The sequence below is a fragment of the Copadichromis virginalis genome, linkage group LG3, assembly GCF_057382275.1.
Source record: "Copadichromis virginalis isolate Kocher_CV1m ecotype Utaka linkage group LG3, C_Virginalis_male_GT1.1, whole genome shotgun sequence".
NCBI classification, from domain to species: Eukaryota; Metazoa; Chordata; class Actinopteri; order Cichliformes; family Cichlidae; genus Copadichromis; species Copadichromis virginalis.
In genome coordinates, this window is record NC_140620.1 from 58,126,394 (window position 1) to 58,151,796 (window position 25,403).

General features: G+C 57.5%; 11 non-coding genes and 6 pseudogenes across 11 annotated transcripts; all 17 read left to right on the forward strand.

Moving 5' to 3' along the window:
- The first annotated feature begins 2,728 nt into the window (after positions 1-2,728).
- On the forward strand, positions 2,729-2,847 carry LOC146715655 (5S ribosomal RNA). The gene has a single exon (XR_014919401.1). It is a non-coding gene; the product is annotated as a 5S ribosomal RNA (ribosomal RNA).
- A 1,535-nt stretch (positions 2,848-4,382) lies between these two features.
- LOC146715656 (5S ribosomal RNA) lies at positions 4,383-4,501 on the forward strand (annotated as a pseudogene).
- Positions 4,502-5,915: 1,414 nt separating this feature from the next.
- On the forward strand, positions 5,916-6,034 carry LOC146715657 (5S ribosomal RNA; annotated as a pseudogene).
- An 820-nt stretch (positions 6,035-6,854) lies between these two features.
- On the forward strand, positions 6,855-6,973 carry LOC146715658 (5S ribosomal RNA). The gene has a single exon (XR_014919544.1). It is a non-coding gene; the product is annotated as a 5S ribosomal RNA (ribosomal RNA).
- A 1,253-nt stretch (positions 6,974-8,226) lies between these two features.
- Positions 8,227-8,345, forward strand: LOC146715659 (5S ribosomal RNA). Its single transcript, XR_014919546.1, has one exon. It is a non-coding gene; the product is annotated as a 5S ribosomal RNA (ribosomal RNA).
- Positions 8,346-10,038: 1,693 nt separating this feature from the next.
- LOC146715660 (5S ribosomal RNA) lies at positions 10,039-10,157 on the forward strand. The gene has a single exon (XR_014919402.1). It is a non-coding gene; the product is annotated as a 5S ribosomal RNA (ribosomal RNA).
- Positions 10,158-13,200: 3,043 nt separating this feature from the next.
- On the forward strand, positions 13,201-13,319 carry LOC146715661 (5S ribosomal RNA). Its single transcript, XR_014919547.1, has one exon. It is a non-coding gene; the product is annotated as a 5S ribosomal RNA (ribosomal RNA).
- Positions 13,320-14,256: 937 nt separating this feature from the next.
- Positions 14,257-14,375, forward strand: LOC146715662 (5S ribosomal RNA). Its single transcript, XR_014919403.1, has one exon. It is a non-coding gene; the product is annotated as a 5S ribosomal RNA (ribosomal RNA).
- Positions 14,376-15,555: 1,180 nt separating this feature from the next.
- On the forward strand, positions 15,556-15,674 carry LOC146715663 (5S ribosomal RNA; annotated as a pseudogene).
- A 780-nt stretch (positions 15,675-16,454) lies between these two features.
- LOC146715664 (5S ribosomal RNA) lies at positions 16,455-16,573 on the forward strand. Its single transcript, XR_014919888.1, has one exon. It is a non-coding gene; the product is annotated as a 5S ribosomal RNA (ribosomal RNA).
- A 699-nt stretch (positions 16,574-17,272) lies between these two features.
- LOC146715665 (5S ribosomal RNA) lies at positions 17,273-17,391 on the forward strand (annotated as a pseudogene).
- A 1,572-nt stretch (positions 17,392-18,963) lies between these two features.
- LOC146715666 (5S ribosomal RNA) lies at positions 18,964-19,082 on the forward strand. The gene has a single exon (XR_014919441.1). It is a non-coding gene; the product is annotated as a 5S ribosomal RNA (ribosomal RNA).
- Positions 19,083-20,296: 1,214 nt separating this feature from the next.
- Positions 20,297-20,415, forward strand: LOC146715667 (5S ribosomal RNA). Its single transcript, XR_014919442.1, has one exon. It is a non-coding gene; the product is annotated as a 5S ribosomal RNA (ribosomal RNA).
- Positions 20,416-21,550: 1,135 nt separating this feature from the next.
- On the forward strand, positions 21,551-21,669 carry LOC146715668 (5S ribosomal RNA). Its single transcript, XR_014919548.1, has one exon. It is a non-coding gene; the product is annotated as a 5S ribosomal RNA (ribosomal RNA).
- Positions 21,670-22,368: 699 nt separating this feature from the next.
- On the forward strand, positions 22,369-22,487 carry LOC146715669 (5S ribosomal RNA; annotated as a pseudogene).
- A 1,219-nt stretch (positions 22,488-23,706) lies between these two features.
- On the forward strand, positions 23,707-23,825 carry LOC146715670 (5S ribosomal RNA; annotated as a pseudogene).
- Positions 23,826-24,765: 940 nt separating this feature from the next.
- LOC146715671 (5S ribosomal RNA) lies at positions 24,766-24,884 on the forward strand. Its single transcript, XR_014919380.1, has one exon. It is a non-coding gene; the product is annotated as a 5S ribosomal RNA (ribosomal RNA).
- Positions 24,885-25,403: the final 519 nt, after the last annotated feature.

The window sequence follows — 25,403 nt, forward strand, 5'->3', positions numbered from 1 at the left end:
ACACCAGGGCCTGTGGCTCTTGCTCAGGCCACTTACACCACACCAGGGCCTGTGGCTCTTGCTCAGGCCACTTACACCACACCAGGGCCTGTGGCTCTTGCTCAGGCCACTCATATCACACCAGGCCCTGTGCTTCTGGCTGAGGCCACTTAGACCACACCAGGGCCTGTGGCTGCTGGCTGAGGCCACTTACACCACACCAGGGCCTGTGGCTGCTGGCTGAGGCCATCTACACCACACCAGGGCCTGTGGCTGCTGGCTGAGGCGACTTACACCACACCAGGGCCCTTTTGCTGCTGGCTGAGGCCACTTACACCACACCAGTGCCTGTGGCTTCTGGCTGAGGCGACTTACACCACACCAGGGCCTGTGGCTGCTGGCTGAGGCCACTTACACCACACCAGGGCCTGTGGCTCTTGCTCAGGCCACTCACATCACACCAGGCCCTGCGCTTCTGGCCGAGGCCATCTTCACCAAACCAGGCCCTGTGGCTCTTGCTCAGGCCACTTACACCACACCAGGGCCTGTGGCTCTGGCTTAGGCCACTTACACCACACCAGGGCCTGTGGCTGCTGGCTGAGGCCACCTACACCACACCAGGGCCTTAGTTGCTATTGAGGCCAATTACACCACACCAGGGTCTGTGGCTCTTGCTCAGGCCACTTACACCACACCAGGGCCTGTGGCACTGGCTGAGGCCACTTACACCACACCAGGGCCTGTGGCTGCTGGCTTAGGCCACCTACACCACACCAGGGCCTTAGTTGCTATTGAGGCCAATTACACCACACAAGGGCCTGTGGCTGCTGGCTGAGGCCACCTACACCACACCAGGGCCTGTGGCTGCTGGCTGAGGCCACTTACACCACACCAGGGCCCTTTTGCTGCTGGCTGAGGCCACTTACACCACACCAGTGCCTGTGGCTTCTGGCTGAGGCGACTTACACCACACCAGGGCCTGTGGCTGCTGGCTGAGGCCACTTACACCACACCAGGGCCTGTGGCTGCTGGCTGAGGCCACCTACACCACACCAGGGAATTAGTTGCTATTGAGGCCAATTACACCACACCAGGGTCTGTGGCTCTTGCTCAGGCCACTTACACCACACCAGGGCCTGTGGCTCTTGCTCAGGCCACTTACACCACACCAGGGCCTGTGGCTGCTGGCTGAGGCCACTTACACCACACCAGGGCCTGTGGCTGCTGGCTGAGGCCACCTACAACACACCAGGGCCTGTGGCTGCTGGCTGAGGCCACCTACACCACACCAGGGCCTGTGGCTGCTGGCTGAGGCCACTTACACCACACCAGGGCCCTTTTGCTGCTGGCTGAGGCCACTTACACCACACCAGTGCCTGTGGCTTCTGGCTGAGGCGACTTACACCACACCAGGGCCTGTGGCTGCTGGCTGAGGCCACTTACACCACACCAGGGCCTGTGGCTCTTGCTCAGGCCACTCACATCACACCAGGCCCTGCGCTTCTGGCCGAGGCCATCTTCACCAAACCAGGCCCTGTGGCTCTTGCTCAGGCCACTTACACCACACCAGGGCCTGTGGCTCTGGCTTAGGCCACTTACACCACACCAGGGCCTGTGGCTGCTGGCTGAGGCCACCTACACCACACCAGGGCCTTAGTTGCTATTGAGGCCAATTACACCACACCAGGGTCTGTGGCTCTTGCTCAGGCCACTTACACCACACCAGGGCCTGTGGCACTGGCTGAGGCCACTTACACCACACCAGGGCCTGTGGCTGCTGGCTTAGGCCACCTACACCACACCAGGGCCTTAGTTGCTATTGAGGCCAATTACACCACACAAGGGCCTGTGGCTGCTGGCTGAGGCCACCTACACCACACCAGGGCCTGTGGCTGCTGGCTGAGGCCACTTACACCACACCAGGGCCCTTTTGCTGCTGGCTGAGGCCACTTACACCACACCAGTGCCTGTGGCTTCTGGCTGAGGCGACTTACACCACACCAGGGCCTGTGGCTGCTGGCTGAGGCCACTTACACCACACCAGGGCCTGTGGCTGCTGGCTGAGGCCACCTACACCACACCAGGGAATTAGTTGCTATTGAGGCCAATTACACCACACCAGGGTCTGTGGCTCTTGCTCAGGCCACTTACACCACACCAGGGCCTGTGGCTCTTGCTCAGGCCACTTACACCACACCAGGGCCTGTGGCTGCTGGCTGAGGCCACTTACACCACACCAGGGCCTGTGGCTGCTGGCTGAGGCCACCTACACCACACCAGGGCCTGTGGCTGCTGGCTGAGGCCACCTACACCACACCAGGGCCTGTGGCTGCTGGCTGAGGCCACTTACACCACACCAGTGCCTGTGGCTTCTGGCTGAGGCGACTTACACCACACCAGGGCCTGTGGCTGCTGGCTGAGGCCACTTACACCACACCAAGGCCTGTGGCTCTTGCTCAGGCCACTCACATCACACCAGGCCCTGCGCTTCTGGCCGAGGCCATCTTCACCAAACCAGGCCCTGTGCTCCTTGCTGTGGCCATGTACAACACACCAGGCCCTGTGCTGGTTCCTGAGGCCATCTTCAACAATCCAGGGCCTGTGCTGTTGGATAAATGCCAAACTGAGCCTTTGGGTTAGGGTATTATGCAAACATGCAGGTATGGTTATAGCATTGTCTTCGTAACTTCAGGTACTTGCCACCTAATCACTTGAATCCATAAATTGAGACATTGTGCTGGAGCCAGCAGCTTACGGCCATACCACCCTGAGCACGCCCGACCTCGTCTGATCTCGGAAGCTAAGCAGAGCTGGGCTTGGTTAGTACTTGGATGGGAGACTGCCTGGGAATACCTGGTGCTGTAAGCCTTTGATTTTCATGTCATTGAACCGCTTTTGATCCAGAGAAGGGGTGTATTAAAAGACCAAAAGCAGCTGCCCATTAATGAGGGCACATTAACGACACTGCTTTTGGCTCTTTTCCAATGTCTTGTGCTGCTAGCTGATGCAACCTACACCACACAAGGGCCTGAGTGACCGGCTGGGGCCACTTACACCACATCAGGGCCTGTGGCTCTGGCTGAGGCCACTTTCACCACACCAGGGCCTGTGGCTGCTGGCTGAGGCCACCTACACCACACCAGGGCATTAGTTGCTATTGAGGCCAATTACACCACACCAGGGTCTGTGGCTCTTGCTCAGGCCACTTACACCACACCAGGGCCTGTGGCTCTTGCTCAGGCCACTTACACCACACCAGGGCCTGTGGCTGCTGGCTGAGGCCACCTACACCACACCAGGGCATTAGTTGCTATTGAGGCCAATTACACCACACCAGGGTCTGTGGCTCTTGCTCAGGCCACTTACACCACACCAGGGCCTGTGGCTCTTGCTCAGGCCACTTACACCACACCAGGGCCTGTGGCACTGGCTGAGGCCACTTACACCACACCAGGGCCTGTGGCTGCTGGCTGAGGCCACTTACACCACACCAGGGCCTGTGGCTGCTGGCTGAGGCCACTTACACCACACCAGGGCCTGTGGCTGGTGGCTGAGGCCACCTACACCACACCAGGGCCTGTGGCTGCTGGCTGAGGCGACTTATACCACACCAGGGCCCTTTTGCTGCTGGCTGAGGCCACTTACACCACACCAGTGCCTGTGGCTTCTGTCTGAGGCGACTTACACCACACCAGGGCCTGTGGCTGCTGGCTGAGGCCAATTACACCACACCAGGGTCTGTGGCTCTTGCTCAGGCCACTTACACCACACCAGGGCCTGTGGCACTGGCTGAGGCCACTTACACCACACCAGGGCCTGTGGCTGCTGGCTGAGGCCACTTACACCACACCAGGGCCTGTGGCTGCTGGCTGAGGCCACTTACACCACACCAGGGCCTGTGGCTGGTGGCTGAGGCCACCTACACCACACCAGGGCCTGTGGCTGCTGGCTGAGGCCACTTACACCACACCAGGTCCCTTTTGCTGCTGGCTGAGGCCACTTACACCACACCAGTGCCTGTGGCTTCTGGCTGAGGCGACTTACACCACACCAGGGCCTGTGGCTGCTGGCTGAGGCCACTTACACCACACCAAGGCCTGTGGCTCTTGCTCAGGCCACTCACATCACACCAGGCCCTGCGCTTCTGGCCGAGGCCATCTTCACCAAACCAGGCCCTGTGCTGCTTGCTGTGGCCATGTACAACACACCAGGCCCTGTGCTGGTTCGTGAGGCCATCTTCAACAATCCAGGGCCTGTGCTGTTGGATAAATGCCAAACTGAGCCTTTGGGTTAGGGTATTATGCAAACATGCAGGTATGGTTATAGGATTGTCTTCGTAACTTCAGGTACTTGCCACCTAATCACTTGAATCCATAAATTGAGACATTGTGCTGGGGCCAGCAGCTTACGGCCATACCACCCTGAGCAGGCCCGACCTCGTCTGATCTCGGAAGCTAAGCAGGGCTGGGCTTGGTTAGTACTTGGATGGGAGACTGCCTGGGAATACCTGGTGCTGTAAGCCTTTCATTTTCATGTCATTGAACCGCTTTTGATCCAGAGAAGGGGTGTATTAAAAGACCAAAAGCAGCTGCCCATTAATGAGGGCACATTAACGACACTGCTTTTGGCTGTTTTCCAATGTCTTGTGCTGCTAGCTGATGCCACCTACACCACACCAGGGCCTGAGTGACCGGCTGGGGCCACTTACACCACATCAGGGCCTGTGGCTCTGGCTGAGGCCAGTTACACCACACCAGAGCCTGTGGCTCTGGCTGAGGCCACTTACACCACACCAGGGCCTTAGTTGCTATTGAGGCCAATTACACCACACCATGGTCTGTGGCTCTTGCTCAGGCCACTTACACCACACCAGGGCCTGTGGCACTGGCCGAGGCCACTTACACCACACCAGGGCCTGTGGCTGCTGGCTGAGGCCACTTACACCACACAAGGGCTTGTGGCTGCTGGCTGAGGCCACCTACACCACACCAGGGCCTGTGGCTGCTGGCTGAGGCCACCTACACCACACCAGGGCCTGTGGCTCTTGCTCAGGCCACTTACACCACACCAGGGCCTGTGGCTCTTGCTCAGGCCACTTACACCACACCAGGGCCTGTGGCTCTTGCTGAGGCCACTCATATCACACCAGGCCCTGTGCTTCTGGCTGAGGCCACTTAGACCACACCAGGGCCTGTGGCTGCTGGCTGAGGCCACTTACACCACACCAGGGCCTGTGGCTGCTGGCTGAGGCCATCTACACCACACCAGGGCCTGTGGCTGCTGGCTGAGGCGACTTACACCACACCAGGGCCCTTTTGCTGCTGGCTGAGGCCACTTACACCACACCAGTGCCTGTGGCTTCTGGCTGAGGCGACTTACACCACACCAGGGCCTGTGGCTGCTGGCTGAGGCCACTTACACCACACCAGGGCCTGTGGCTCTTGCTCAGGCCACTCACATCACACCAGGCCCTGCGCTTCTGGCCGAGGCCATCTTCACCAAACCAGGCCCTGTGGCTCTTGCTCAGGCCACTTACACCACACCAGGGCCTGTGGCTCTGGCTTAGGCCACTTACACCACACCAGGGCCTGTGGCACTTGCTCAGGCCACTTACACCACACCAGGGCCTGTGGCTGCTGGCTGAGGCCACTTACACCACACCAGGGCCTGTGGCTGCTGGCTGAGGCCACTTACACCAAACCAGGGCCTGTGGCTGCTTGCTGAGGCCATCTTCACCAAACCAGGCCCTGTGCTGGTTCCTGAGGCCATCTTCAACAATCCAGGGCCTGTGCTGTTGGATAAATGCCAAACTGAGCCTTTGGGTTAGGGTATTATGCAAACATGCAGGTATGGTTATAGGATTGTCTTCGTAACTTCAGGTACTTGCCACCTAATCACTTGAATCCATAAATTGAGACATTGTGCTGGAGCCAGCAGCTTTCGGCCATACCACCGTGAGCACACCCGACCTCGTCTGATCTCGGAAGCTAAGCAGGGCTGGGCTTGGTTAGTACTTGGATGGGAGACTGCCTGGGAATACCTGGTGCTGTAAGCCTTTAATTTTCATGTCATTGAACCGCTTTTGATCCAGAGAAGGGGTGTATTAAAAGACCAAAAGCAGCTCCCCATTAATGAGGGCACATTAACGACATTGCTTTTGGCTGTTTTCCAATGTCTTGTGCTGCTAGCTGATGCCACTTACACCACACCAGGGCCTGTGGCTGCTGGCTGAGGCCACTTACACCACACCAGGGCCTGTGGCTGCTGGCTGAGGCCACCTACACCACACCAGGGCCTTAGTTGCTATTGAGGCCAATTACACCACACCAGGGTCTGTGGCTCTTGCTCAGGCCACTTACACCACACCAGGGCCTGTGGCACTGGCTGAGGCCACTTACACCACACCAGGGCCTGTGGCTGCTGGCTGAGGCCACCTACACCACACCAGGGCCTTAGTTGCTATTGAGGCCAATTACACCACACAAGGGCCTGTGGCTGCTGGCTGAGGCCACCTACACCACACCAGGGCCTGTGGCTGCTGGCTGAGGCCACTTACAACACACCAGGGCCTGTGGCTCTTGCTCAGGCCACTCATATCACACCAGGCCCTGCGCTTCTGGCCGAGGCCATCTTCACCAAACCAGGCCCTGTGCTGCTTGCTGTGGCCATGTACAACACACCAGGCCCTGTGCTGGTTCCTGACGCCATCTTCAACAATCCAGGGCCTGTGCTGTTGGATAAATGCCAAACTGAGCCTTTGGGTTAGGGTATTATGCAAACATGCAGGTATGGTTATAGGATTGTCTTCGTAACTTCAGGTACTTGCCACCTAATCACTTGAATCCATAAATTGAGACATTGTGCTGGGGCCAGCAGCTTACGGCCATACCACCCTGAGCACGCCCGACCTCGTCTGATCTCGGAAGCTAAGCAGGGCTGGGCTTGGTTAGTACTTGGATGGGAGACTGCCTGGGAATACCTGGTGCTGTAAGCCTTTCATTTTCATGTCATTGAACCGCTTTTGATCCAGAGAAGGGGTGTATTAAAAGACCAAAAGCAGCTGCCCATTAATGAGGGCACATTAACGACATTGCTTTTGGCTGTTTTCCAATGTCTTGTGCTGCTAGCTGATGCCACCTACACCACACCACGGCCTTATTTGCTGGCTGAGGCCACATACACCAAACCAGGGCCTTAGTTGCTATTGAGGCCAATTACACCACACCAGGGCCTGTGGCTCTTGCTCAGGCCACTTACACCACACCAGGGCCTGTGGCTCTTGCTCAGGCCACTTACACCACACCAGGGCCTGTGGCTCTTGCTCAGGCCACTTACACCACACCAGGGCCTGTGGCTCTTTCTCAGGCCACTCATATCACACCAGGCCCTGTGCTTCTGGCTGAGGCAACTTAGACCACACCAGGGCCTGTGGCTGCTGGCTGAGGCCACTTACACCACACCAGGGCCTGTGGCTGCTGGCTGAGGCGACTTACACCACACCAGGGCCCTTTTGCTGCTGGCTGAGGCCACTTACACCACACCAGTGCCTGTGGCTTCTGGCTGAGGCGACTTACACCACACCAGGGCCTGTGGCTGCTGGCTGAGGCCACTTACACCACACCAGGGCCTGTGGCTGCTGGCTTAGGCCACCTACACCACACCAGGGCCTTAGTTGCTATTGAGGCCAATTACACCACACCATGGTCTGTGGCTCTTGCTCAGGCCACTTACACCACACCAGGGCCTGTGGCACTGGCTGAGGCCACTTACACCACACCAGGGCCTGTGGCTGCTGGCTGAGGCCACTTACACCACACAAGGGCTTGTGGCTGCTGGCTGAGGCCACCTACACCACACCAGGGCCTGTGGCTCTTGCTCAGGCCACTTACACCACACCAGTGCCTGTGGCTCTTGCTCAGGCCACTTACACCACACCAGGGCCTGTGGCTCTTGCTCAGGCCACTCATATCACACCAGGCCCTGTGCTTCTGGCTGAGGCCATCTTCACCAAACCAGGCCCTGTGCTGCTTGCTGTGGCCATGTACAACACACCAGGCCCTGTGCTGTTTCCTGAGGCCATCTTCAACAATCCAGGGCCTGTGCTGTTGGATAAATGCCAAACTGAGCCTTTGGGTTAGGGTATTATGCAAACATGCAGGTATGGTTATAGGATTGTCTTCGTAACTTCAGGTACTTGCCACCTAATCACTTGAATCCATAAATTGAGACATTGTGCTGGGCCCAGCAGCTTACGGCCATACCACCCTGAGCACGCCCGACCTCGTCTGATCTCGGAAGCTAAGCAGGGCTGGGCTTGGTTAGTACTTGGATGGGAGACTGCCTGGGAATACCTGGTGCTGTAAGCCTTTAATTTTCATGTCATTGAACCGCTTTTGATCCAGAGAAGGGGTGTATTAAAAGACCAAAAGCAGCTGCCCATTAATAAGGGCACATTAATCACATTGCTTTTGGCTCTTTTCCAATGTCTTGTGCTGCTAGCTGATGCCACCTACACCACACCAGGGCCTGAGTGACCGGCTGGGGCCACTTACACCACATCAGGGGCTGTGGCTCTGGCTGAGGCCAGTTACACCACACCAGGGCCTGTGGGTTCTGGCTGTGGCGACTTACACCAAACCAGGGCCTGTGGCTGCTGGCTGAGGCCACTTACACCACACCAGGGCCTTAGTTGCTATTGAGGCCAATTACACCACACCATGGTCTGTGGCTCTTGCTCAGGCCACTTACACCACACCAGGGCCTGTGGCACTGGCTGAGGCCACTTACACCACACCAGGGCCTGTGGCTGCTGGCTGAGGCCACTTACACCACACAAGGGCTTGTGGCTGCTGGCTGAGGCCACCTACACCACACCAGGGCCTGTGGCTGCTGGCTGAGGCCACCTACACCACACCAGGGCCTGTGGCTCTTGCTCAGGCCACTTACACCACACCAGGGCCTGTGGCTCTTGCTCAGGCCACTTACACCACACCAGGGCCTGTGGCTCTTGCTCAGGCCACTCATATCACACCAGGCCCTGTGCTTCTGGCTGAGGCCACTTAGACCACACCAGGGCCTGTGGCTGCTGGCTGAGGCCACTTACACCACACCAGGGCCTGTGGCTGCTGGCTGAGGCCATCTACACCACACCAGGGCCTGTGGCTGCTGGCTGAGGCGACTTACACCACACCAGGGCCCTTTTGCTGCTGGCTGAGGCCACTTACACCACACCAGTGCCTGTGGCTTCTGGCTGAGGCGACTTACACCACACCAGGGCCTGTGGCTGCTGGCTGAGGCCACTTACACCACACCAGGGCCTGTGGCTGCTGGCTGAGGCCACTTACACCACACCAGGGCCTGTGGCTGCTGGCTGAGGCCACCTACACCACACCAGGGAATTAGTTGCTATTGAGGCCAATTACACCACACCAGGGTCTGTGGCTCTTGCTCAGGCCACTTACACCACACCAGGGCCTGTGGCTCTTGCTCAGGCCACTTACACCACACCAGGGCCTGTGGCTGCTGGCTGAGGCCACTTACACCACACCAGGGCCTGTGGCTGCTGGCTGAGGCCACCTACACCACACCAGGGCCTGTGGCTGCTGGCTGAGGCCACCTACACCACACCAGGGCCTGTGGCTGCTGGCTGAGGCCACTTACACCACACCAGTGCCTGTGGCTTCTGGCTGAGGCGACTTACACCACACCAGGGCCTGTGGCTGCTGGCTGAGGCCACTTACACCACACCAAGGCCTGTGGCTCTTGCTCAGGCCACTCACATCACACCAGGCCCTGCGCTTCTGGCCGAGGCCATCTTCACCAAACCAGGCCCTGTGCTCCTTGCTGTGGCCATGTACAACACACCAGGCCCTGTGCTGGTTCCTGAGGCCATCTTCAACAATCCAGGGCCTGTGCTGTTGGATAAATGCCAAACTGAGCCTTTGGGTTAGGGTATTATGCAAACATGCAGGTATGGTTATAGCATTGTCTTCGTAACTTCAGGTACTTGCCACCTAATCACTTGAATCCATAAATTGAGACATTGTGCTGGAGCCAGCAGCTTACGGCCATACCACCCTGAGCACGCCCGACCTCGTCTGATCTCGGAAGCTAAGCAGAGCTGGGCTTGGTTAGTACTTGGATGGGAGACTGCCTGGGAATACCTGGTGCTGTAAGCCTTTGATTTTCATGTCATTGAACCGCTTTTGATCCAGAGAAGGGGTGTATTAAAAGACCAAAACCAGCTGCCCATTAATGAGGGCACATTAACGACACTGCTTTTGGCTCTTTTCCAATGTCTTGTGCTGCTAGCTGATGCAACCTACACCACACAAGGGCCTGAGTGACCGGCTGGGGCCACTTACACCACATCAGGGCCTGTGGCTCTGGCTGAGGCCACTTTCACCACACCAGGGCCTGTGGCTGCTGGCTGAGGCCACCTACACCACACCAGGGCATTAGTTGCTATTGAGGCCAATTACACCACACCAGGGTCTGTGGCTCTTGCTCAGGCCACTTACACCACACCAGGGCCTGTGGCTCTTGCTCAGGCCACTTACACCACACCAGGGCCCGTGGCTGCTGGCTGAGGCCACCTACACCACACCAGGGCATTAGTTGCTATTGAGGCCAATTACACCACACCAGGGTCTGTGGCTCTTGCTCAGGCCACTTACACCACACCAGGGCCTGTGGCTCTTGCTCAGGCCACTTACACCACACCAGGGCCTGTGGCACTGGCTGAGGCCACTTACACCACACCAGGGCCTGTGGCTGCTGGCTGAGGCCACTTACACCACACCAGGGCCTGTGGCTGCTGGCTGAGGCCACTTACACCACACCAGGGCCTGTGGCTGGTGGCTGAGGCCACCTACACCACACCAGGGCCTGTGGCTGCTGGCTGAGGCGACTTATACCACACCAGGGCCCTTTTGCTGCTGGCTGAGGCCACTTACACCACACCAGTGCCTGTGGCTTCTGTCTGAGGCGACTTACACCACACCAGGGCCTGTGGCTGCTGGCTGAGGCCAATTACACCACACCAGGGTCTGTGGCTCTTGCTCAGGCCACTTACACCACACCAGGGCCTGTGGCACTGGCTGAGGCCACTTACACCACACCAGGGCCTGTGGCTGCTGGCTGAGGCCACTTACACCACACCAGGGCCTGTGGCTGCTGGCTGAGGCCACTTACACCACACCAGGGCCTGTGGCTGCTGGCTGAGGCCACCTACACCACACCAGGGCCTGTGGCTGCTGGCTGAGGCGACTTATACCACACCAGGGCCCTTTTGCTGCTGGCTGAGGCCACTTACACCACACCAGTGCCTGTGGCTTCTGTCTGAGGCGACTTACACCACACCAGGGCCTGTGGCTGCTGGCTGAGGCCAATTACACCACACCAGGGTCTGTGGCTCTTGCTCAGGCCACTTACACCACACCAGGGCCTGTGGCACTGGCTGAGGCCACTTACACCACACCAGGGCCTGTGGCTGCTGGCTGAGGCCACTTACACCACACCAGGGCCTGTGGCTGCTGGCTGAGGCCACTTACACCACACCAGGGCCTGTGGCTGGTGGCTGAGGCCACCTACACCACACCAGGGCCTGTGGCTGCTGGCTGAGGCCACTTACACCACACCAGGGCCCTTTTGCTGCTGGCTGAGGCCACTTACACCACACCAGTGCCTGTGGCTTCTGGCTGAGGCGACTTACACCACACCAGGGCCTGTGGCTGCTGGCTGAGGCCACTTACACCACACCAGGGCCTGTGGCTGCTGGCTGAGGCGACTTACACCACACCAGGGCCTGTGGCTGCTGGCTGAGGCCACTTACACCACACCAGGGCCTGTGGCTGCTGGCTGAGGCCACCTACACCACACCAGGGCCTTAGTTGCTATTGAGGCCAATTACACCACACCAGGGTCTGTGGCTCTTGCTCAGGCCACTTACACCACACCAGGGCCTGTGGCTGCTGGCTGAGGCCACCTACACCACACCAGGGCCTTAGTTGCTATTGAGGCCAATTACACCACACAAGGGCCTGTGGCTGCTGGCTGAGGCCACCTACACCACACCAGGGCCTGTGGCTGCTGGCTGAGGCCACTTACACCACACCAGGGCCTGTGGCTGCTGGCTGAGGCCACCTACACCACACCAGGGCCTGTGGCTGCTGGCTGAGGCGACTTATACCACACCAGGGCCCTTTTGCTGCTGGCTGAGGCCACTTACACCACACCAGTGCCTGTGGCTTCTGTCTGAGGCGACTTACACCACACCAGGGCCTGTGGCTGCTGGCTGAGGCCAATTACACCACACCAGGGTCTGTGGCTCTTGCTCAGGCCACTTACACCACACCAGGGCCTGTGGCACTGGCTGAGGCCACTTACACCACACCAGGGCCTGTGGCTGCTGGCTGAGGCCACTTACACCACACCAGGGCCTGTGGCTGCTGGCTGAGGCCACTTACACCACACCAGGGCCTGTGGCTGGTGGCTGAGGCCACCTACACCACACCAGGGCCTGTGGCTGCTGGCTGAGGCCACTTACACCACACCAGTGCCTGTGGCTTCTGGCTGAGGCGACTTACACCACACCAGGGCCTGTGGCTGCTGGCTGAGGCCACTTACACCACACCAGGGCCTGTGGCTGCTGGCTGAGGCCACCTACACCACACCAGGGCCTTAGTTGCTATTGAGGCCAATTACACCACACCAGGGTCTGTGGCTCTTGCTCAGGCCACTTACACCACACCAGGGCCTGTGGCTGCTGGCTGAGGCCACCTACACCACACCAGGGCCTTAGTTGCTATTGAGGCCAATTACACCACACAAGGGCCTGTGGCTGCTGGCTGAGGCCACCTACACCACACCAGGGCCTGTGGCTGCTGGCTGAGGCCACTTACAACACACCAGGGCCTGTGGCTCTTGCTCAGGCCACTCATATCACACCAGGCCCTGTGCTTCTGGCCGAGGCCATCTTCACCAAACCAGGCCCTGTGCTGCTTGCTGTGGCCATGTACAACACACCAGGTCCTGTGCTGGTTCCTGACGCCATCTTCAACAATCCAGGGCCTGTGCTGTTGGATAAATGCCAAACTGAGCCTTTGGGTTAGGGTATTATGCAAACATGCAGGTATGGTTATAGGATTGTCTTCGTAACTTCAGGTACTTGCCACCTAATCACTTGAATCCATAAATTGAGACATTGTGCTGGGGCCAGCAGCTTACGGCCATACCACCCTGAGCACGCCCGACCTCGTCTGATCTCGGAAGCTAAGCAGGGCTGGGCTTGGTTAGTACTTGGATGGGAGACTGCCTGGGAATACCTGGTGCTGTAAGCCTTTCATTTTCATGTCATTGAACCGCTTTTGATCCAGAGAAGGTGTGTATTAAAAGACCAAAAGCAGCTGCCCATTAATGAGGGCACATTAACGACATTGCTTTTGGCTGTTTTCCAATGTCTTGTGCTGCTAGCTGATGCCACCTACACCACACCACGGCCTTATTTGCTGGCTGAGGCCACATACACCAAACCAGGGCCTTAGTTGCTATTGAGGCCACTTACACCACACCAGGGCCTGTGGCTGCTGGCTGAGGCCACCTACACCACACCAGGGCCTTAGTTGCTATTGAGGCCAATTACACCACACCAGGGTCTGTGGCTCTTGCTCAGGCCACTTACACCACACCAGGGCCTGTGGCACTGGCTGAGGCCACTTACACCACACCAGGGCCTGTGGCTGCTGGCTTAGGCCACCTACACCACACCAGGGCCTTAGTTGCTATTGAGGCCAATTACACCACACAAGGGCCTGTGGCTGCTGGCTGAGGCCACCTACACCACACCAGGGCCTGTGGCTGCTGGCTGAGGCCACTTACACCACACCAGTGCCTGTGGCTTCTGGCTGAGGCGACTTACACCACACCAGGGCCTGTGGCTGCTGGCTGAGGCCACTTACACCACACCAAGGCCTGTGGCTCTTGCTCAGGCCACTCACATCACACCAGGCCCTGCGCTTCTGGCCGAGGCCATCTTCACCAAACCAGGCCCTGTGCTCCTTGCTGTGGCCATGTACAACACACCAGGCCCTGTGCTGGTTCCTGAGGCCATCTTCAACAATCCAGGGCCTGTGCTGTTGGATAAATGCCAAACTGAGCCTTTGGGTTAGGGTATTATGCAAACATGCAGGTATGGTTATAGCATTGTCTTCGTAACTTCAGGTACTTGCCACCTAATCACTTGAATCCATAAATTGAGACATTGTGCTGGAGCCAGCAGCTTACGGCCATACCACCCTGAGCACGCCCGACCTCGTCTGATCTCGGAAGCTAAGCAGAGCTGGGCTTGGTTAGTACTTGGATGGGAGACTGCCTGGGAATACCTGGTGCTGTAAGCCTTTGATTTTCATGTCATTGAACCGCTTTTGATCCAGAGAAGGGGTGTATTAAAAGACCAAAACCAGCTGCCCATTAATGAGGGCACATTAACGACACTGCTTTTGGCTCTTTTCCAATGTCTTGTGCTGCTAGCTGATGCAACCTACACCACACAAGGGCCTGAGTGACCGGCTGGGGCCACTTACACCACATCAGGGCCTGTGGCTCTGGCTGAGGCCACTTTCACCACACCAGGGCCTGTGGCTCTGGCTGAGGCCACTTTCACCACACCAGGGCCTGTGGCTGCTGGCTGAGGCCACCTACACCACACCAGGGCCTGTGGCTGCTGGCTGAGGCCACTTACACCACACCAGGGCCTGTGGCTGGTGGCTGAGGCCACCTACACCACACCAGGGCCTGTGGCTGCTGGCTGAGGCGACTTATACCACACCAGGGCCCTTTTGCTGCTGGCTGAGGCCACTTACACCACACCAGTGCCTGTGGCTTCTGTCTGAGGCGACTTACACCACACCAGGGCCTGTGGCTGCTGGCTGAGGCCAATTACACCACACCAGGGTCTGTGGCTCTTGCTCAGGCCACTTACACCACACCAGGGCCTGTGGCACTGGCTGAGGCCACTTACACCACACCAGGGCCTGTGGCTGCTGGCTGAGGCCACTTACACCACACCAGGGCCTGTGGCTGCTGGCTGAGGCCACTTACACCACACCAGGGCCTGTGGCTGCTGGCTGAGGCCACCTACACCACACCAGGTCCTTAGTTGCTATTGAGGCCAATTACACCACACAAGGGCCTGTGGCTGCTGGCTGAGGCCACCTACACCACACCAGGGCCTGTGGCTGCTGGCTGAGGCCACTTACAACACACCAGGGCCTGTGGCTCTTGCTCAGGCCACTCATATCACACCAGGCCCTGTGCTTCTGGCCGAGGCCATCTTCACCAAACCAGGCCCTGTGCTGCTTGCTGTGGCCATGTACAACACACCAGGCCCTGTGCTGGTTCCTGACGCCATCTTCAACAATCCAGGGCCTGTGCTGTTGGATAAATGCCAAACTGAGCCTTTTGGTTAGGGTATTATGCAAACATGCAGGTATGGTTATAGGATTGTCTTCGTAACTTCAGGTACTTGCCACCTAATCACTTGAATCCATAAATTGAGACATTGTGCTGGAGCCAGCAGCTTACGGCCATACCACCCTGAGCACGCCCGACCTCGTCTGATCTCGGAAGCTGAGCAGGGCTGGGCTTGGTTAGTACTTTGATGGGAGACTCCCTGGGAATACCTGGTGCTGTAAGCCTTTCATTTTCATGTCATTGAACCGCTTTTGATCCAGAGAAGGGGTGTATTAAAAGACCAGAAGCAGCTCCCCATTAATGAGGGCACATTAACAACATTGCTTTTGGCTGTTTTCCAATGTCTTGTGCTGCTAGCTGATGCCACCTACACCACACCAGGGCCTGAGTGACCGGCTGGGGCCACTTACACCACATCAGGGCCTGTTGCTCTGGCTGAGGCCACTTACACCACACCAGGGCCTGTGGCTGCTGGCTGAGGCCACCTACACCACACCAGGGCCTTAGTTGCTATTGAGGCCAATTACACCACACCAGGGTATGTGGCTCTTGCTCAGGCCACTTACACCACACCAGGGCCTTAGTTGCTATTGAGGCCAATTACACCACACCAGGGCCTGTGGCACTGGCTGAGGCCACTTACACCACACCAGGGCCTGTGGCTGCTGGCTGAGGCCACTTACACCACACAAGGGCCTGTGGCTGCTGGCTGAGGCCACCTACACCACACCAGGGCCTGTGGCTGCTGGCTGAGGCCACTTACAACACACCAGGGCCTGTGCTGCTTGCTGTGGCCATGTACAACACATCAGGCCCTGTGCTGGTTCCTGAGGCCATCTTCAACAATCCAGGGCCTGTGCTGTTGGATAAATGCCAAACTGAGCCTTTGGGTTAGGGTATTATGCAAACATGCAGGTATGGTTATAGGATTATCTTCGTAACTTCAGGTACTTGCCACCTAATCACTTGAATCCATAAATTGAGACATTGTGCTGGAGCCAGCAGCTTACGGCCATACCACCCTGAGCACGCCCGACCTCGTCTGATCTCGGAAGCTAAGCAGGGCTGGGCTTGGTTAGTACTTGGATGGGAGACTGCCTGGGAAAACCTTGTGCTGTAAGCCTTTCATTTTCATGTCATTGAACCGCTTTTGATCCAGAGAAGGGGTGTATTAAAAGACCAAAAGCAGCTGCCCATTAATGAGGGTACATTAACGACATTGCTTTTCGCTGTTTTCCAATGTCTTGTGCTGCTAGCTGATGCCACCTACACCAAACCAGGGCCTTAGTTGCTATTGAGGCCAATTACACCACACCAGGGTCTTTGGCTCTTGCTCAGGCCACTTACACCACACCAGGGCCTGTGGCACTGGCTGAGGCCACTTACACCACACCAGGGCCTGTGGCTGCTGGCTGAGGCCACTTACACCACACCAGGGCCTTATATGCTATTGAGGCCACTTACACCACACCAGGGCCTGTGGCTCTTGCTCAGGCCACTTACACCACACCAGGGCCTGTGGCTCTTGCTCAGGCCACTCACATCACACCAGGCCCTGCGCTTCTGGCCGAGGCCATCTTCACCAAACCAGGCCCTGTGCTGCTATCTGTGGCCATGTACAACACACCAGGCCCTGTGCTGGTTCCTGAGGCCATCTTCAACAATCCAGGGCCTGTGCTGTTGGATAAATGCTAAACTGAGCCTTTGGGTTAGGGTATTATGCAAACATGAAGGTAGGGTTATAGGATTGTCTTCGTAACTTCAGGTACTTGCCACCTAATCACCTGAATCCATAAATTGAGACATTGTGCTGGGGCCAGCAGCTTATGGCCATACCACCCTGAGCACGCCCGACCTCGTCTGATCTCGGAAGCTGAGCAGGGCTGGGCTTGGTTAGTACTTGGATGGGAGACTGCCTGGGAATACCTGGTGCTGTAAGCCTTTCTTTTTCATGTCATTGAACCGCTTTTGATCCAGAGAAGGGGTGTATTAAAAGACCAAAAGCAGCTGCCCATTAATGAGGGCACATTAACGACATTGCTTTTGGCTGTTTTCCAATGTCTTGTGCTGCTAGCTGATGCCACCTACACCACACCAGGGCCTGAGTGACCGGCTGGGGCCACTTACACCACATCAGGGCCTGTGGCTCTGGCTGAGGCCACTTACACCACACCAGGGCCTGTGGCTGCTGGCTGAGGCCACTTACACCACACCAGGGCCTGTGGCTGCTGGCTGAGGCCACTTACACCACACCAGGGCCTTAGTTGCTATTGAGGCCAATTACACCACACCGTGGTCTGTGGCTCTTGCTCAGGCCACTTACACCACACCAGGGCCTGTGGCACTGGCTGAGGCCACTTACACCACACCAGGGCCTGTGGCTGCTGGCTGAGGCCACTTACACCACACAAGGGCTTGTGGCTGCTGGCTGAGGCCACCTACACCACACCAGGGCCTGTGGCTGCTGGCTGAGGCCACTTACACCACACCAGGGCCTGTGGCTCTTGCTCAGGCCACTTACACCACACCAGGGCCTGTGGCTCTTGCTCAGGCCACTTACACCACACCAGGGCCTGTGGCTCTTGCTCAGGCCACTCATATCACACCAGGCCCTGTGCTTCTGGCTGAGGCCACTTAGACCACACCAGGGCCTGTGGCTGCTGGCTGAGGCCACTTACACCACACCAGGGCCTGTGGCTGCTGGCTGAGGCCATCTACACCACACCAGGGCCTGTGGCTGCTGGCTGAGGCGACTTACACCACACCAGGGCCCTTTTGCTGCTGGCTGAGGCCACTTACACCACACCAGTGCCTGTGGCTTCTGGCTGAGGCGACTTACACCACACCAGGGCCTGTGGCTGCTGGCTGAGGCCACTTACACCACACCAGGGCCTGTGGCTCTTGCTCGGGCCACTCACATCACACCAGGCCCTGCGCTTCTGGCCGAGGCCATCTTCACCAAACCAGGCCCTGTGGCTCTTGCTCAGGCCACTTACACCACACCAGGGCCTGTGGCTCTGGCTTAGGCCACTTACACCACACCAGGGCCTGTGGCACTTGCTCAGGCCACTTACACCACACCAGGGCCTGTGGCTGCTGGCTGAGGCCACTTACACCACACCAGGGCCTGTGGCTCTTACTCAGGCCACTTACACCACACCAGGGCCTGTGGCACTGGCTGAGGCCACTTAGACCACACCAGGGCCTGTGGCTGCTGGCTGAGGCCACTTACACCACACCAGGGCCTGTGGCTGCTGGCTGAGGCCATCTTCACCAAACCAGGCCCTGTGCTGCTTGCTGTGGCCATGTAAAACACACCAGGTCCTGTGCTGGTTCTTGAGGCCATCTTCAACAATCCAGGGCCTGTGCTGTTGGATAAATGCCAAACTGAGCCTTTGGGTTAGGGTATTATGCAAACATGCAGGTATGGTTATAGGATTGTCTTCGTAACTTCAGGTACTTGCCACCTAATCACTTGAATCCATAAATTGAGTCATTGTGCTGGGGCCAGCAGCTTACGGCCATACCACCCTGAGCACACCCGACCTCGTCTGATCTCGGAAGCCAAGCAGGGCTGGGCTTGGTTAGTACTTGGATGGGAGACTCCCTGGGAATACCTGGTGCTGTAAGCCTTTGATTTTCATGTCATTGAACCGCTTTTGATCCAGAGAAGGGGTGTATTAAAAGACCAAAAGCAGCTGCCCACTAATGAGGGCACATTAACGACATTGCTTTTGGCTCTTTTCCAATGTCTTGTGCTGCTAGCTGATGCCACCTACACCACACCAGGGCCTGAGTGACCGGCTGGGGCCACTTACACCACATCAGGGCCTGTGGCTCTGGCTGAGGCCACTTACACCACACCAGGGCCTGTGGCTGCTGGCTGAGGCCACCTACACCACACCAGGGCCTTAGTTGCTATTGAGGCCAATTACACCACACCAGGGTCTGTGGCTCTTGCTCAGGCCACTTACACCACACCAGGCCTGTGGCACTTGCTCAGGCCACTTACACCACACCAGGGCCTGTGGCTGCTGGCTGAGGCCACTTACACCACACCAGGGCCTGTGGCTGCTGGCTGAGGCCACCTACACCACACCAGGGCATTAGTTGCTATTGAGGCCAATTACACCACACCAGGGTCTGTGGCTCTTGCTCAGGCCACTTACACCACACCAGGGCCTGTGGCTCTTGCTCAGGCCACTTACACCACACCAGGGCCTGTGGCTGCTGGCTGAGGCCACTTACACCACACCAGGGCCTGTGGCTGCTGGCTGAGGCCACCTACACCACACCAGGGCCTGTGGCTGCTGGCTGAGGCCACCTACACCACACCAGGGCCTGTGGCTGCTGGCTGAGGCCACTTACACCACACCAGTGCCTGTGGCTTCTGGCTGAGGCGACTTACACCACACCAGGGCCTGTGGCTGCTGGCTGAGGCCACTTACACCACACCAAGGCCTGTGGCTCTTGCTCAGGCCACTCACATCACACCAGGCCCTGCGCTTCTGGCCGAGGCCATCTTCACCAAACCAGGCCCTGTGCTCCTTGCTGTGGCCATGTACACCACACCAGGGCCTGTGGCTGCTGGCTGAGGCCATCTTCACCAAACCAGGCCCTGTGCTGCTTGCTGTGGCCATGTAAAACACACCAGGTCCTGTGCTGGTTCTTGAGGCCATCTTCAACAATCCAGGGCCTGTGCTGTTGGATAAATGCCAAACTGAGCCTTTGGGTTAGGGTATTATGCAAACATGCAGGTATGGTTATAGGATTGTCTTCGTAACTTCAGGTACTTGCCACCTAATCACTTGAATCCATAAATTGAGTCATTGTGCTGGGGCCAGCAGCTTACGGCCATACCACCCTGAGCACACCCGACCTCGTCTGATCTCGGAAGCCAAGCAGGGCTGGGCTTGGTTAGTACTTGGATGGGAGACTCCCTGGGAATACCTGGTGCTGTAAGCCTTTGATTTTCATGTCATTGAACCGCTTTTGATCCAGAGAAGGGGTGTATTAAAAGACCAAAAGCAGCTGCCCACTAATGAGGGCACATTAACGACATTGCTTTTGGCTCTTTTCCAATGTCTTGTGCTGCTAGCTGATGCCACCTACACCACACCAGGGCCTGAGTGACCGGCTGGGGCCACTTACACCACATCAGGGCCTGTGGCTCTGGCTGAGGCCACTTACACCACACCAGGGCCTGTGGCTGCTGGCTGAGGCCACCTACACCACACCAGGGCCTTAGTTGCTATTGAGGCCAATTACACCACACCAGGGTCTGTGGCTCTTGCTCAGGCCACTTACACCACACCAGGCCTGTGGCACTTGCTCAGGCCACTTACACCACACCAGGGCCTGTGGCTGCTGGCTGAGGCCACTTACACCACACCAGGGCCTGTGGCTGCTGGCTGAGGCCACCTACACCACACCAGGGCATTAGTTGCTATTGAGGCCAATTACACCACACCAGGGTCTGTGGCTCTTGCTCAGGCCACTTACACCACACCAGGGCCTGTGGCTCTTGCTCAGGCCACTTACACCACACCAGGGCCTGTGGCTGCTGGCTGAGGCCACTTACACCACACCAGGGCCTGTGGCTGCTGGCTGAGGCCACCTACACCACACCAGGGCCTGTGGCTGCTGGCTGAGGCCACCTACACCACACCAGGGCCTGTGGCTGCTGGCTGAGGCCACTTACACCACACCAGTGCCTGTGGCTTCTGGCTGAGGCGACTTACACCACACCAGGGCCTGTGGCTGCTGGCTGAGGCCACTTACACCACACCAAGGCCTGTGGCTCTTGCTCAGGCCACTCACATCACACCAGGCCCTGCGCTTCTGGCCGAGGCCATCTTCACCAAACCAGGCCCTGTGCTCCTTGCTGTGGCCATGTACAACACACCAGGCCCTGTGCTGGTTCCTGAGGCCATCTTCAACAATCCAGGGCCTGTGCTGTTGGATAAATGCCAAACTGAGCCTTTGGGTTAGGGTATTATGCAAACATGCAGGTATGGTTATAGCATTGTCTTCGTAACTTCAGGTACTTGCCACCTAATCACTTGAATCCATAAATTGAGACATTGTGCTGGGGCCAGCAGCTTACGGCCATACCACCCTGAGCACGCCCGACCTCGTCTGATCTCGGAAGCTAAGCAGGGCTGGGCTTGGTTAGTACTTGGATGGGAGACTGCCTGGGAATACCTGGTGCTGTAAGCCTTTGATTTTCATGTCATTGAACCGCTTTTGATCCAGAGAAGGGGTGTATTAAAAGACCAGAAGCAGCTCCCCATTAATGAGGGCACATTAACGACATTGCTTTTGGCTGTTTTCCAATGTCTTGTGCTGCTAGCTGATGCCACCTACACCACACCAGGGCCTTAGTTGCTATTGAGGCCAATTACACCACACCAGGGTCTTTGGCTCTTGCTCAGGCCACTTACACCACACCAGGGCCTGTGGCACTGGCTGAGGCCACTTACACCACACCAGGGCCTGTGGCTGCTGGCTGAGGCCACTTACACCACACCAGGGCCTTATTTGCTATTGAGGCCACTTACACCACACCAGGGCCTGTGGCTCTTGCTCAGGCCACTTACACCACACCAGGGCCTGTGGCTCTTGCTCAGGCCACTCACATCACACCAGGCCCTGCGCTTCTGGCCGAGGCCATCTTCACCAAACCAGGCCCTGTGCTGCTATCTGTGGCCATGTACAACACACCAGGCCCTGTGCTGGTTCCTGAGGCCATCTTCAACAATCCAGGGCCTGTGCTGTTGGATAAATGCTAAACTGAGCCTTTGGGTTAGGGTATTATGCAAACATGAAGGTAGGGTTATAGGATTGTCTTCGTAACTTCAGGTACTTGCCACCTAATCACCTGAATCCATAAATTGAGACATTGTGCTGGGGCCAGCAGCTTATGGCCATACCACCCTGAGCACGCCCGACCTCGTCTGATCTCAGAAGCTGAGCAGGGCTGGGCTTGGTTAGTACTTGGATGGGAGACTGCCTGGGAATACCTGGTGCTGTAAGCCTTTCATTTTCATGTCATTGAACCGCTTTTCATCCAGAGAAGGGGTGTATTAAAAGACCAAAAGCAGCTGCCCATTAATGAGGGCACATTAACGACATTGCTTTTGGCTGTTTTCCAATGTCTTGTGCTGTTAGCTGATGCCACCTACACCACACCAGGGCCTGAGTGACCGGCTGGGGCCACTTACACCACATCAGGGCCTGTGGCTCTGGCTGAGGCCACTTACACCACACCAGGGCCTGTGGCTGCTGGCTGAGGCCACTTACACCACACCAGGGCCTTAGTTGCTATTGAGGCCAATTACACCACACCATGGTCTGTGGCTCTTGCTCAGGCCACTTACACCACACCAGGGCCTGTGGCACTGGCTGAGGCCACTTACACCACACCAGGGCCTGTGGCTGCTGGCTGAGGCCACTTACACCACACCAGTGCCTGTGGCTTCTGTCTGAGGCGACTTACACCACACCAGGGCCTGTGGCTGCTGGCTGAGGCCAATTACACCACACCAGGGTCTGTGGCTCTTGCTCAGGCCACTTACACCACACCAGGGCCTGTGGCACTGGCTGAGGCCACTTACACCACACCAGGGCCTGTGGCTGCTGGCTGAGGCCACTTACACCACACCAGGGCCTGTGGCTGCTGGCTGAGGCCACTTACACCACACCAGGGCCTGTGGCTGCTGGCTGAGGCCACCTACACCACACCAGGGCCTGTGGCTGCTGGCTGAGGCCACTTACACCACACCAGGGCCCTTTTGCTGCTGGCTGAGGCCACTTACACCACACCAGGGCCTGTGGCTCTTACTCAGGCCACTTACACCACACCAGGGCCTGTGGCACTGGCTGAGGCCACTTAGACCACACCAGGGCCTGTGGCTGCTGGCTGAGGCCACTTACACCACACCAGGGTCTGTGGCTGCTGGCTGAGGCCACTTACACCAAACCAGGGCCTGTGGCTGCTTGCTGAGGCCATCTTCACCAAACCAGGCCCTGTGCTGCTTGCTGTGGCCATGTAAAACACACCAGGTCCTGTGCTGATTCTTGAGGCCATCTTCAACAATCCAGGGCCTGTGCTGTTGGATAAATGCCAAACTGAGCCTTTGGGTTAGGGTATTATGCAAACATGCAGGTATGGTTATAGGATTGTCTTCGTAATTTCAGGTACTTGCCACCTAATCACTTGAATCCATAAATTGAGACATTGTGCTGGAGCCAGCAGCTTTCGGCCATACCACCCTGAGCACGCCTGACCTCGTCTGATCTCGGAAGCTAAGCAGGGCTGGGCTTGGTTAGTACTTGGATGGGAGACTGCCTTGGAATACCTTGTGCTGTAAGCCTTTCATTTTCATGTCATTGAACCGCTTTTGATCCAGAGAAGGGGTGTATTAAAAGACCAAAAGCAGCTCCCCATTAATGAGGGCACATTAACGACATTGCTTTTGGCTGTTTTCCAATGTCTTGTGCTGCTAGCTGATGCCACTTACACCACACCAGGGCCTGTGGCTGCTGGCTGAGGCCACTTACACCACACCAGGGCCTGTGGCTGCTGGCTGAGGCCACCTACACCACACCAGGGCCTTAGTTGCTATTGAGGCCAATTACACCACACCAGGGTCTGTGGCTCTTGCTCAGGCCACTTACACCACACCAGGGCCTGTGGCACTGGCTGAGGCCACTTACACCACACCAGGGCCTGTGGCTGCTGGCTGAGGCCACCTACACCACACCAGGGCCTTAGTTGCTATTGAGGCCAATTACACCACACAAGGGCCTGTGGCTGCTGGCTGAGGCCACCTACACCACACCAGGGCCTGTGGCTGCTGGCTGAGGCCACTTACACCACACCAGGGCCTGTGGCTCTTACTCAGGCCACTTACACCACACCAGGGCCTGTGGCACTGGCTGAGGCCACTTAGACCACACCAGGGCCTGTGGCTGCTGGCTGAGGCCACTTACACCACACCAGGGCCTGTGGCTGCTGGCTGAGGCCACTTACACCAAACCAGGGCCTGTGGCTGCTTGCTGAGGCCATCTTCACCAAACCAGGCCCTGTGCTGCTTGCTGTGGCCATGTAAAACACACCAGGTCCTGTGCTGGTTCTTGAGGCCATCTTCAACAATCCAGGGCCTGTGCTGTTGGATAAATGCCAAACTGAGCCTTTGGGTTAGGGTATTATGCAAACATGCAGGTATGGTTATAGGATTGTCTTCGTAACTTCAGGTACTTGCCACCTAATCACTTGAATCCATAAATTGAGACATTGAGCTGGGGCCAGCAACTTACGGCCATACCACCCTGAGCACGCCCGACCTCGTCTGATCTCGGAAGCTAAGCAGGGCTGGGCTTGGTTAGTACTTGGATGGGAGACTGCCTGGGAATACCTGGTGCTGTAAGCCTTTCATTTTCATGTCATTGAACCGCTTTTGATCCAGAGAAGGGGTGTATTAAAAGACCAAAAGCAGCTGCCCATTAATGAGGGCACATTAACGACATTGCTTTTGGCTGTTTTCCAATGTCTTGTGCTGCTAGCTGATGCCACCTACACCACACCACGGCCTTATTTGCTGGCTGAGGCCACATACACCAAACCAGGGCCTTAGTTGCTATTGAGGCCAATTACACCACACCAGGGCCTGTGGCTCTTGCTCAGGCCACTTACACCACACCAGGGCCTGTGGCTCTTGCTCAGGCCACTTACACCACACCAGGGCCTGTGGCTCTTTCTCAGGCCACTCATATCACACCAGGCCCTGTGCTTCTGGCTGAGGCAACTTAGACCAAACCAGGGCCGGTGGCTGCTGGCTGAGGCCACTTACACCACACCAGGGCCTGTGGCTGCTGGCTGAGGCCATCTACACCACACCAGGGCCTGTGGCTGCTGGCTGAGGCGACTTACACCACACCAGGGCCCTTTT